The sequence below is a fragment of the Eucalyptus grandis genome, chromosome 8 (genome assembly GCF_016545825.1).
Source record: "Eucalyptus grandis isolate ANBG69807.140 chromosome 8, ASM1654582v1, whole genome shotgun sequence".
Taxonomy (NCBI): Eukaryota; Viridiplantae; Streptophyta; class Magnoliopsida; order Myrtales; family Myrtaceae; genus Eucalyptus; species Eucalyptus grandis.
Window position 1 is genome coordinate 54,771,950 of NC_052619.1, and position 13,053 is coordinate 54,785,002.

General features: G+C 38.7%; 2 long non-coding RNA genes across 2 annotated transcripts; one reads left to right on the forward strand and one right to left on the reverse strand.

Moving 5' to 3' along the window:
* The first annotated feature begins 769 nt into the window (after positions 1-769).
* On the forward strand, positions 770-2,317 carry LOC120286894. Its single transcript, XR_005545607.1, has 3 exons — positions 770-1,154; positions 1,660-1,739; positions 2,156-2,317. It is a non-coding gene; the product is annotated as an uncharacterized LOC120286894 (long non-coding RNA).
* Positions 2,318-6,813: 4,496 nt separating this feature from the next.
* Positions 6,814-8,258, reverse strand: LOC108954728. Its single transcript, XR_005545626.1, has 3 exons — positions 7,896-8,258; positions 7,315-7,451; positions 6,814-7,229 (listed from the first exon to the last, which is right to left on the reverse strand). It is a non-coding gene; the product is annotated as an uncharacterized LOC108954728 (long non-coding RNA).
* Positions 8,259-13,053: the final 4,795 nt, after the last annotated feature.

The following is a 13,053-nucleotide window of genomic DNA, read 5'->3' on the forward strand; positions in this document are numbered from 1 at the left end:
CAGCAAGTTGAAAGCTTGCAACTGGAAACTATAATTGACATTTGCAGATATTCTTCTTTGAGAATCTTGAAATAGACACTGATTTAAACATGACGATACCAAGGCTTTCTCATCTGCTTACACATTGATTCATCGATGATGACACATTTCAGATTTCTTAAACCTGACTAGTTTAAATGATTTGTATTTGGCCATTTGACAAGATGTTTACCCGTTGACAATTGTCCACTTGTGGAAAATCCTATGCCATGGCGCATTGTGAGATTAAATAAAGTGGAGTCTTTGACCTTGTCGTCTGCTGTTGTAACCACCTGATCAACAGATATTGGTCAGCTTTCTCTACTCAAAAGACTAGAACTTTGGTGTCCTAATTGGCTGCGCCTCCAAAGGCTTCCCTCAAGTTTGTCTTATTTGTATGTTGAATCTTGCTGGTGGAGGAGAACAGCGATGGATCTCTCAAATATCAATAGACTATCAGAACTAAGAATGGTAAAATCTGCAATAACAGAGATTCAAGCCCTTGACTGTTTGAAAAATCTATGATGACTCGGGTTTTCCCCTTTTATTTCAACATTTCCTTGTGAAGTTGTGATTGAAAGCTTCATCAATCACCTCTCACCATATACAAACTGGGAAACGATGGCGAACAGAGCTTGTCTATCTTGCTCTGCTTCTGTCTTTACATATACAAATGACTTCCTAAGTTGGCAAGTGCTTCCTTATGTCTGAAATGTTGTTAGATACTTGTAACTATGACTTAGTGAGTATCAGAAGTGTTGCCGCTACTTATTTAGTTTTGCATTCTTTTTCCTCATTCATTGCACAGGAAGATAATGGTGAAACAGAAGTTAGCAAGATGAAAAGGCGAGGATTTGTGAAATGCAAAAATTGAAGAAGCAGAAGATTCAGGAAATATCGGATCAGCAAAATGCCGCTATGGACACTGATATGGTGCCTTTCCATTCTAAAAATGACTATTCTTGCATTATTTCGAGTTCATGTATTGATTATGCCAGTAACATTTTCTTCTTTTTGAAATAATTTTTCAAGAATGATAAGGGAAAAGGGCGGTTGAAGTATCTTCTGCAGCAAACTGAGGTTTTTGCTCATTTTGCCAGAGGAAACCAGTCTGCTTCACAGAAAATCAAAGGAAGGTACCATTACCAATGACAATTCTCTCTGTTTTTTGTGCATTGCAGATATGATCTCGTGTACATATGTTCCTTTTGACAACCTGCTGAACAATGTCTACATAGGTCCTAACTTTCTTCATACTTCATAGTTGCTTAATTGGGACTGAAAGCTTTGTTTGATCCTTGACAGGCCTTTTGCTATATATTAATAATTGCCTAATGGTGGAATTCTTTAGAGGAAAGGTGCCTATGGTCCAGTGGTCTAACCCTTGCTACACTTCCAGTTACATTTGGTGTTAAGGTTCCATATTCAAAGGGAATTGGGATTTGGTAACATTTATGCAAATTAATGATGTTCAATTGTAACCTTATATTGATTGTTCTCTCCCAGTGGACAAATAAACATCTGCTCATGCTTAAAAGCGAAGAAAACATGTTTGTGAAGTTTAAGTCATCATTTGCCAGACCATTTCTGTGTTCAGCATTCATGTTTGTTCAGTGACGTTTTTCTTTGCTTGACGTGTAGGGGTCGTCATGAATGTCTTAAGGAGGAAGAAGATGGCTTGTCTGGTACAGGAAACACGCGGCTGCTGACACAACCTTCTTGTAATCTCTCTCTCTCTCTCTCTGTGGTTTGATTGAAAGAAGGATAGTCTTTGCTGCTCATATCTCTGCTGTACCCCTGCTTTGACTTGGAGAAGCTGTAATGTTTGCTGCAATTTCAGAACGCTAAATAATGTGGGATTGTAAATGTTCTCTTTGTTGACATGATTACTTATCACTAACAATTATAATACTCCAAGTACTTACTTTGGTGTTGACTAAGTAGAGATTTTTGACATCCCTTCCTGGCCCTTGCTAGGTGGGAACCTCTTGCACTGGGGACACCCTTTATTGTATTGTCGTCTTGCTCCAGAGAGATTCTGTTTGCTCTGATTTATGCAATTATCTTGCCAACAGGATATCTCCAGCAAATATAAGTTGACTGCTTTCTTAAGTTCTATTTGTATGCTTTTTTGCAGGTATACAAGGGAAGATGAGGGATTACTAGCTTGCTGGATTGAATTGGCTCATAAGATTGTATGAGAATGGCATTAACGGAATACTTGCAGATGAAATGGTAGGTCACGGGCTGCAGCATTTAGACGTGTGCAGTATGGAAGCTGGAAAGGCAAGATGCAGAGCTCAGAGAAAAATTGCTAATAGAAATTCCAATGATATCTTGGAGATATTCATCTAGTAAGATCTTGAAATTGACATGTGCTGAGATAACCAATTATCGAGGCTCCTAGAAAGTCTTATATGTCTACAATATTCATACCGAGTTGATGATGGCATTTCTGGTCTCTCCAACTTGAAAAGCTTGAGAGATTCGTCCCGGGCTAGCCAATAACTCTCTTCCCCCAGTTGACTAGGAACTTGAAAAGATTGTGGAAGATTCTATCCCCGGTGGATTGGTAGGTTAAACAGACTGGAGTCTTTAAAGTTGTCCTCTTCGATAATGACCACCTTATCGCAAGATATTCCGCAACTTTCTCATCTCTAGAGAGTCGAACACTGTCGGGAATGTCTGTAGTGCCTCCTGAGGTTTTCTCAAGTTTACCGTCCATATGTATTAGACATTTCCCATAAGTGGGTACACTAATAGACCTATCAACCTTGAAGAAACTGTAAGAACTTCTAATTGAGTATTGTGCAGTTACAGAGATTCAAAGCCTTGAAAGTCTGGAGAATCTTAAAACTTTGGAGCTGAACGAGCTCCATTGACTGGACAAATTGGCCGACTGAGTGGCTAGAAGAAACTAATGGCTTTTCATTTACATCATCGTAATGATCTGGTTGACCGGAATCACCGGACAATTTGTCCATCTTCTCCAGCAACTTTACCCTGAAGTTTCTAATGTTTCAAAGTGGAATAAATTAAAATGAATAGGCATCCACCCCCGGAGATCTGAAAACTCAACACATTATAGAGTTGCTTAATCAAATTTGGCAAATTTCTACAAAAGAAAAAAGAATGGACACCTGCTCCGTTGAGTTTTTCTTTTCTTTTTTTGGATAAGAGGTGCTTCCCATTCTGTTGTACATATGTTTAACAAAGAGGTTTATGTAAATCTTCTTTTTAAGTTCACTTTGCATGTTGACTAGTGATAGTTCTGCAAGTACCCTTGTTCAGATTTTCTTTGTTTTAATTCGGTTTGGTTTAGATGTTTTAATGGCTTTGAATTGCTAATTGACTTACCTCATGAGGTCAAGTCAAATTATATGAACTCCAAGTGCATTATTTTGTCAATTTACTATGTGATGATTTATTTGAGGTACCTTATAAATTGCTCCTTTGTCTTACTGAATTTGAAACTGGTCGATGCCCATACTTCGTGTAGAACTTTAATGTAGCTGTTACAATGTGCATGAAAGCATCTCGGCACTTGTGGCATCACCTCTATGGTAATAGCAAACACAAAATTGCGACATGAAGAAAAATAATAATCTACATAGGTAAACACATGTCCAATTTGGTTTTTGGGTAAAGCAGATTTCTTAACCGGATTCAAACAAGATGAAGAGAAGTGGTAATGATTCTTAAATAAATTAAAGAAATGTTCCCAGTTCCAACTTGGTCCAGCATTATTTAATGTTTACGTAAATATGAAATAATGACCCAATCATTAAATTTCAAATGAATATAAGTGTGGCAAAACTTTATCCAAGTCTAAATATTAATATGGAATAATCTTGCGCCATTTGCAAGTTCTTATCTTTTTGCCTCTTTTTATATCTTTTGTAATAGATAATCCACAAGCATTAACCGAGATAAGGAAGAGCTACAACTTCGAAAACACTATTTGAAATAGAGAACTTTCATACTTGAGATCAGGAAGAGTCAATATATATATAATCATTATAGTCACTAGAGAGGCTTCACAAAACTTTTGCCAGAGTCACTAAAGAGGCCTCCAACTTTGATTGGGAATTTAGAAATGCTGGTTGAGTTGGATTCCAAATGGGATTTAACAAGTCACATCAAATTCGTGAGCTTATTTACCAGACTTGTAGTGGCCCAAAGTTCTAATACAACACTCATGAATAATTTTTCCCATCTACATTGACACAAGACTATGCTTACACATCAGTTTTGTGTACTCTATTTTAATAGTATTTTGTATAATAATCAGCACAAAGCATGGATTTATAGGGGTTAAATGCGAACGTTGCTTCACCTCGGAATAAATGTGATTCTTCTAAGCTGGGGGAGTGTCTTGGATGAAGATCAAGCCCCATAATTCCATCGAGCTTCATGTTTTGGTGTCAATTCGGACCTGGGCCCTCTTAGCCCATTAAACTGGATCGATTAGGATTTGTCGTTTTTTTTGGGGGGGGGGAACAAATTTGTTTGGAAGTTCCATGTCTACTTTTGTTGACTTTGACTTTGAATGAATCTGCCCATTCATTTGGGGGCAAAAGTGGATTCTCATCTCCAAAATTCTGCACCACATAGTAAGTGATTTTTTGCGTTAGAGAAATGTAAATAATTGTCAACTGACAGGCTAGAGTGATGCTTCGAGGAAGCATCCTTATTAACTGATCTAGCAACAAAAATGGGCCACGACTCTTATTCAGCCAATCCTGTGGCTTCTTCAAAGTTAAATGACCTACCAAAAGGTCATTCAAAATATCTTCATTTTTACTACCTAAGATTATGTGGTATAGGAACAAAGGCCTTGATATTTAAGGCATGCACCAATACAAAAAGTCTTTCTTTTCCTTCAAAAAGAGTAGGAGTTAGGCAGTGGGATCACCACCTGTTTTCTCTTTTCCCTGGAGCTTTTGAGCTATAATGGAGGAAGCTCAATTTTGATTCAAATGGAAGGAGTCTGATTTCAAAGAAATCTGCAATGAGACTTTTGGAGTTTCAATTTACTAAAACAAATGTCTAAGCGAGTATAATCAAAGCTAAAATTATCAAAAAACAAATTCGATCTTTCATTGATCTCAATTTAAGGATTTTGATACTTCCAAGAATTTTTTTTTTTACTCATGACATGATTAATAACATTAATCTTAATTTATTTTGTCATGCTGGGATCTATGTCTAAAAAGATTTGAGAACTTATTAATTCCGAAATAAGAATTATTTACACATTCTGATCTAGCAAGATTTTATTTTTCCTTCCTGGCTTCACCATCACGTGCCTCCTCCATGTTCTCCTTATCAAAATATCAATCAATTCGTTTAATCAACATTTGTATGCCATCGAGATTTGAAGGTCTTGCTAGTGTTGGCACATTCACATTGCTCATGCACTGGCCTGCAACTTTGAGGAGGTCAGCTCATCAAAGTTACCAATAAAAGACAAGTCAAATTGATGTTATGTAACCGCATTCAAGCGCAATATAGCACTACATATATGCATCAATCCCTCATTCACTGGAAGTCAAATTTTGTAAGCATGAGACAGATTTATCGATCACTCCTTTTTTGGTCAAGCTCATACACTGCCCATTCACTTTGAAAGTATAAAAAAACAAAACTAAAAGTGAAAAAGTCGCATTTGCAAGCCAACCCCAACCACAAGCACGACAACCCAATGGTGAAGGGATCATGCCATCTTCCATTAATTCACCAGTTCGAATCATGTCGCAAGTGAACTTTTCACTAGTTAGTATTTCGGCATTAACAACACTAAGTGGTTATGGCTCAAATGAGATATTTTGAGATAGACATAACACTTTATGTAATGACAACAATGGATAATCGTTTTTGATAATCTCTTCCCACATTTTTTAACTTACCAAAAGTTCTCATAAGCAATTGAATATGTTCTCCAAGCACGATAGGCTTGAGGTAAAAAGACTAGGGAAAATTTTAAAAAAGGACCGAAATGCCCTCATTTTCTCAAATAAGAACCTAAAGTGGACTCCGTTTTAAATAAAAACCTAAATGGCTTTGGTTGTTTCAAATAAAAGCTTGACCTTATCGATCACTGCTTGGCTAAATTTTTCGATCAACTAAATTTTTCGATCGATCAAGAGTGTTTTCATCCAAACTTTCTTCTCTTTTCTTTTTTTTTTTTTTTTGGCATCGGCCGACAATTGCTAGCAAAGGCTGGCGAAGGCTCAATGATTGTCGCCGGCTGTTGGGAAGGGCTGGTGAGGGCCTACAAGCACTCACTAGCAGTGGGTGAGGACCTGAAAGCCCTCACGGACGGCCACGAGGGGCAGCCTTTGCTCGAGTGAGGTAGGTGAGGCCATCCCTCGCTTGTGGCCAGAATGGGCGGCCCTCGCCTAGCCCTCTGTGGGCATCACCGGTGGCCGACTGGCCACCACCAAAGAGAAAGAAGAAGAACTGGGAAGAAAAAGGAAAGAAAAACAACAAAGGAAGAAAAAAAGAAAATAGTAAATGACGAAAATACATTGACTGCCGGAAAGTCAAGCCTTTATTTGAAACGGAAATAACTACTTCATACTCTTATTTGAAATAGACACAATCACTTCAGGCCATTATTTGAAAAAAATGATGGCACTTCACAACCTATTTGAAACAAAATCCACTTCGTGCTTTTATTTGAGAAAATGAGGGCACTTTGGGTCATTTTTTAGAATTTTTCCAAAAGTTCATTTGAGAACCAAAACATACAACAAAATGATTGTGCAAATGAAAAGGTAAGTAGCAACAATCGAATGTAGAAGACTATATTAGCAAGACAAAATTTTTTGAACTTAGCACACAACTTGCGTAGATAAAGCTCGCCAAAATCAAGAGCCCTTGCACGCACACATGCTTTTGTGACTTCCTGACAAAGGTAGCAGTTAAAATTCTCATGAATTCAAAGATTTGACAATCTCTGTGATGAAAGAAAAAACCAGGTTAATTTATCGACTACTCAAAAAGTAAAACTATACTTCTCAAATGGAGCCAGAGGTCAACTGACAAATCTGCGTAAGTTCTGCAAGACATCAGAGAGAAACTTAATATCCTCTCTGTTCTTGCAATTTCCGATCATCGACCATGTCCATGTGTTTGGAGCTACTGTTATTTTTTTCCCTTCATATTGACGGATTCAAGAATTTTATCATACATCTCCTTCACAGTCTCTGCATAATATGACAAGAACCAAATATCAGAGAAAGAACTACATAATTTGTCAAGAAACAAATTAGATGGGGAAAAGGAAAAAACCTGTGGGTTCCTCCCTTTCAGCCACTTGCTTCAGAAGAATATTGTAAACTCGAATTTATCGAATGCAAGGCTGCAGGCAATCTATTGCCATGAACCGGCCTTGGGAATTCCAACGACAATCACATCAAAACCTTTCACTGCCAAGAGAAATGCAGCTCCGTTTTGTATCAACAAACTAATTCAACTTGAAACCGCATTTAAGAACATGAAGCAACTGGACTCGAAGAAACAATTCGACGTGATTAATCCTATTACAGAATCACGTCTCCAACATCAAATACACAAAGTAAACAATATAAACACAATAAAAATACGACATCTCAATTAAACAAGCACAATCCTGACAGCATAATCATCCCTCCGCTTCAACTTGACTAAACCAGGTGCACATCCCTCGAATGAGTTACTCATAATTCTTCATCAATTATCAAACGCCCCCCCACCCACCATATCCAGACATCAAACTCGACCTAAAAAAAGTCCCCGCTAACAAAGAACAATCGCTCCGGCATCTACAATCCACGTCGAGATCCCTCGGCAGCAATAAACAAAAAAAATCTGACGGACGAGAAGCGCGCTACCTGCGAAACCGAGGGACTGAGCAGCAGAGGAGAAGGAGGAGCTGCGATCTCGACATGCTTGCGCCCGAATCCGAGCGCATTCCGCGACTCGGTAGTCATTCGGAGGGACGAATCCAGCCGAGCCGAGATGAACCGGAGGCTTGAGAATGCGGCAGAGCCTGCGAGCTCTCGCGGCGGCGTGCATAGCTCCGGCGCGATCGAATCAACGAGCCGACGAGTTCCTCGCGCCGGAAGGTCCGTGCTGTTGCCGAGCGAGGTTTTTCGGCTGCTCAGGGTTTTGCGAGGAGGAAGAAGAAATGAGGTAATGTTCGCCTGCGGCGGCGTCTATGGCCACTTACGGTGTGGAACGTTCAGAAAGCTTTTGCAAACGATACTCTCAAATGGAAATGGACAAATGTTTAGAAATGGTTATTATTTAGCCAAAAAGAGTAAATAAATAATGGCAAGTTGAGAGAAATTTAAATTCCATTTGGGAAGCAAAGTCTTTGTAGGATTAATTGACGATATCTTGATTATCCATTTTACTAACATTATTATAATTCATCTTCATAAAAAAGACGATATTTAGTTTTCTAAGTTGATCTTTTTGGGATTAATTGGTCCATTTTGATTTAGTGGTTCAGGAGAGGATTTGCAAGTGTATTTGAAATATTGTATAAGTTAAATTTTCTACATGATTAAGTGTAAATAATTTCATATTTGGCGCCATATGAATTTTATGGTTTATATTGGGCAAATATAAAAAACATGTCTCATTTTTTACCCAATAACTTATTACGTACCTCTAAGTTTAAATATACCAAATACATATGAGTTTTACCTTTGGAGACCCTTTGCACTTCCGCATCAATTTGCCTTGCATCCTTAGTTTTTCTCAAAAAAAATGTCTACCCCATATCCCAAATTCTTATGTCCAAAAAAAAAGCACTCAAAGCCAACTGAAAATTAAACTATTCAAACGTGAAACAAAAAACTAAAATAAGTTTTCAAGAAGGGACGGTTTGATCTTTTCAATATTGGATGTTACTTAGATGCATGCGAAAGTTCATTGTAAACAAGGTTTCATTGAACTACCCACAGTAAGGTTGGGTTGAAAGCAAAAAAAAAAAAAAAAAACCACCGATAATAAGAAACGAGCTTTCGTTTTCTAGATTCGAGGGAAATACTCCCTTTTAACTTGAGCTGCAACTGTCTCCCCTCCACCCTCTATACGCAACAGAAAAAACTCCTTCCTTTTGTCAGCCACGGAAACGGACCGCTTAAGCAAATCAAAACTCCAACAGACAAAGAGGAAAAAATCCAAAACTTCATTACGATCTGATGCATAAAGGGAGAGGGATCAATCCTCCAATCTTAATTCCTTTCGATTGACATTCTTTTTCACAAAAATGGGTTGTGGGGAGTCGAAGCATGCTGTTGCCACCGGAAACACCATAGCCAAAAGCAGGAGTTCAAGCGCCCATCCAGAGAAGAACAAACAAGGAACAAAACGTTCCTCGGATGGAAGCAATTGGGGATGGCGCCGCATTACTTGTGCAACAAGAAATCAATGGTGCCGTGAGCCAGGATACAGGAACTGCAGCTGATGTTAAGGACATAACTGAACATCCCGGGCCCAAACAAGAAGAAGAGAACAAAGGAGAAGAGACAAAGGCCGAGGATGAAGACAAAGCAGAAGAGAAGCATGTTGAGGAAGAGAAGGAGATTGAGCCGGAGCAAGAGTTAGAGCCAGAGATGAAACCGGTAGTAGAAGAGGAAGAGGCAGAGCCTGGGAGATTCGTATCCCGCAACTCGCCGGATCATTACTTCTCTCCGAGAAGAGATGAGGAAGCGCTGGAAGGGAACGTGTCTGAGGGGCTCTCCTCCGAGTACAACTCACCCTGGCATGAACCGGTGAAGGAGGGCGAGTACGGTAAAGTGGTTGTGGAAGAGAAGAATCCAACTGGACTGGAAGGAATGGAAGAAGGAAATTGACTCCGCTCCTGATGAGGTAATTGAATGAGTCTTGTGAGATTTAATGGCTGAGTTCTAATAATAGAGACATGTATTCAGGATCAAAAGGTCACGGTTGCAGGTTCGCAGACATATGTATTAACGTGGATTATGTTTATGCTAATCTACATAACCCGTTCTTTTCCCTTGATTTTGATACATTTACTGTGCATTTGGACATTGACGCGAAGGCCAGGAAGTACAAACATCTCAGACTTGACTGTTTGAGCTGGTTTTCTGATCGAGATGGTTGACTCTAGAAAAAGTTTACTGAACCATGTTTCTGTGCAGGAAGTCGTGGCTGATTTAGCAAGTGGAGAAGTAGCGAAGAGCAACTGAATCGAAGAAGCAGCATTGTGAGAACAATTTCCATAACTAATCTCAAGCAGCCTTTTATGTGTTAGTTACTCAGAATAACAGTCATGTAGTTTGGTTCTAGATGCTGAAAATTGTCAGAACAGAGAACAGACTTGAGGTTGGAGCCTGGAATGCAATTTATATCATTTGATATGCGTGCATTGAGGCTGGAGAGATGATCCTAATTTCTATGTAAAAGAAACTCCCAAGGGATGCTGTCTCCTTGCGGTGTTACACTCTCAGAAGACAGTTGAAATCAAAAGGATCCTTGAATCACATAAGGTGATCAAATCATAATCAAAGAGTCATGGAGGCTAGATTTAAAGTACTTAAAACAAGTACGCTAGCTCAAATGCAATTTGAACATCTAGCTATATCTGAAATAATGACTACGACATTGGCACTTCATTTTAAGACATCAAGTGAATAGCGGCAGTGTATCAAAATTTTATTCTAAACTTGGAATACCTAAAACTAATGTTCTCACAATATCTGAATGCAAGTCCTTGGCGGAGAAAATTTCGTGACTGGTAGTTTGGAAAGTGGAGGGCCACATCTCCAGAACCACATCAGAAAGATCCAATTTTCATGCTTAGATATAAGTAGAGCAATTTTTTTCCTAATTGTAGTCTGTGAGCTCGGAGCCTAGTATGATCACATTTTCAATGATCACTCAACGTGGACATCTTTATTTCTGAGATGCCTAACAATGTGGGAATGTGCCTGTCCTAATTTTGATGGATTAGTTATAACAGAAGCTGAGGTTCGGTATCAATTCTTCCCCAGATAGAGGGGATTCTCAATCATCCTGACTAGATTATTGAAAAAGATATATCTATATCAAAATCATCCACGAAATTGTTGATGACCCTTACACTATGCATCAGAAGATGAAAAACACGAAACCCCACTGCTCTTTGGCTGTATATCGGAAAAAGAATAGAGTTACTGAGAATTGTTGATTTTGTCACTATCAAATTACGTTGCGATATCCTATCGAAACAGGATAACCGTGTCTAGCAAATCCCCTTATAATTAATTATTCCTGGAGATTGTCTTCTCTGCCGTTTATTTCAAGGATTTCTTCAAGAGAAGACTTTAAGTAGGCATTACTGGAGATGGTGCTACAAAAAAAAATGAAGCAGCTGTAACAATGGAATGGTAAACCCGTCTACTTGCATATACGCTCGAAAAAAAATACAGGAAATGAAGGTTTGATCAGGATTTGATTACAAGGGTTTGTTGAGCTTTATGGGATTATATACTTGAGCAGGTATTACCGACTTCCTTTATATCGGCTTGATCGATGCAGGAATCTGTGCTTATAGAGATGATGAAGAACCGTGCATTGGGGGTAGAGATTGGCATTAAGCTTCTCCAAGCAATCAAGCGGTCAAGAATGTCCATATCGATTTTGTCAAAACATTATGCCTTTAGTGAATGGTGTCTCAAGGAGTTGGTTCAGATGCTGGAGTGCAAGAAAACCAAGAGACAGAACATCATGCTAGTTTTCTTGGATGTGGAACCTTCTGAGGTTTGGTAGCAAGAAACAAGAGGTGATACAGTGATGGAACTATTAGCGAACGGAAGGCCACTCCATGGAAGTTCGAGCACTAAAGGGAGGGGACGTATAAAGCATGCCCGACAGGTCATTCAGAAATCATGCCAAAAATGGCATTGTTCACCGGGGTTTGATTTTTTCTTAGCTTAAGTATATGTTGCAAGTCCATTTTCATTCTTTCACTTGGCGAATAATTTCAACAAGGATTCTGTCCAAACGAGGTCTTAAATTTTTCTAATTTGGTTTTGCCTGACAATCCGTTGGTCAACCCAAATTTCCAATTCCAAGTGTTCTTCTACTCCCCAAGTATCAGCCTCAAAAGTGACCTAGAGAAAACATTCATCAAGATGGTTTTTAGCGAGTTGAAAAAGGGTTATTCAGTATTATCGGATTGCTTGGTTAAAGTAGATAACCGCGTGAGTGAAATCATGAGAATGATTGGCCCTTATATAGATGAAACACTGATTGCTGGTACCCATGGAGTGGGCGGTGCTAGAAAGACCACTCTTGTCATAATCATCTACAATCAACTTTCACATGATTTTGAAGATTGTTGTTTCCTTTCTAACATTTTAGAAACTTCGAAGGTGAAGGGTGGTGAGTAATTGCAGAATTAGCTCATCTCGACATCCTCAAAAGGAAATGGACAAATATAAGTAACCGTGATGAAGGGATTAAGATGATTAAAGATAGGCTGTGTTTCGAAAGGCTTCTTCTCATCAATGATGTTGAAATAAAGAATCAATTGAATGCATTGATGGGCAAGGGTGATTGGTTTTGTGAAGGAAGTAAGCTTATCATCTCTAGAGAAACAAATAGGTTCTCAATGTCCTGAAGTGGATTGGACCTATGAAATTAATTGCATGGATTTTGACAAATCTCTTCAATCTTTCGGCCGACATGCCTTTAGAAGAGATTGTCTTTGGATGATTATCTTGCCCACACCAGAAATGCAGTATGCACTACCGGAGGTTCCTCTAACTCTCGAGATTGTTCTTTCTTGATTAAAGGAACGATAGTACTCCAACCCCTTAAAATATTGAATTTGAATAAATGCATTTCGCTTAACCTCTTTTGTTTTTAAAATTTTCCATTGGGCAGGGAAAAACAAAAGTTGAAGCTCTTATGCTCCGTTTGTTTCACGGAAAATAACTTCCAAGAAAATGTTTTCCGGATTTTCCGATGTTCGTTTCACGGAAAACCAACTACTCAAGGAAAATGTTTTCCATCAATGGAAAAAACTACCTT